The sequence below is a fragment of the Sinocyclocheilus grahami genome, unplaced genomic scaffold (assembly GCF_001515645.1).
Source record: "Sinocyclocheilus grahami isolate Dianchi unplaced genomic scaffold, SAMN03320097.WGS_v1.1 scaffold23054.1, whole genome shotgun sequence".
Lineage (NCBI taxonomy): Eukaryota > Metazoa > Chordata > Actinopteri > Cypriniformes > Cyprinidae > Sinocyclocheilus > Sinocyclocheilus grahami.
The window spans coordinates 1-410 of NW_015519002.1; the positions used below are offsets into that span (position 1 = coordinate 1).

Consider the following 410-nt stretch of genomic DNA (forward strand, 5'->3'; position numbering starts at 1 on the left):
TCTGCTTCTCTTTCTGAAGCATGTCGCCCTGGAAGAAACACGGATTAGCTGTTCGCTATCAGCAGGCCTGCTGCTACTAATGAATGTAATGTTCACATCACGTGCTGAACCTCACAGAAATCCACTCACGTTGTTGCTCTCGAAGGACACGTATGGCTCGGTGTTAATGGAGACATCTGTATGCTCTGCCAAATCCTGTAAGACAGAGTCAGGGGTCAGAGACGGCACTCATCCTGACGACATTCCCGTCATCCGTCCCATCTTACCTGCTCACACACGGCTGTGTGTTTGTCCTCGCTCTGCTCAGACGCCGGCGCTCGCTCCAGCACATCTGCTGCCAGATACTCGTAGTCTGAGACGGGACACTCGAAGGCATACGGGTCGGGGAGGAGCAGGAACGGATCGGAGGA

At 53.9% G+C, this 410-nt stretch overlaps 1 long non-coding RNA gene across 1 annotated transcript; it reads right to left on the reverse strand.

Moving 5' to 3' along the window:
* Window positions 1-404, reverse strand: LOC107580001 (uncharacterized). The gene is made up of 3 exons (XR_001608569.1): window positions 267-404; window positions 130-195; window positions 1-28 (listed from the first exon to the last, which is right to left on the reverse strand). It is a non-coding gene; the product is annotated as an uncharacterized lncRNA (long non-coding RNA).
* Window positions 405-410: the final 6 nt, after the last annotated feature.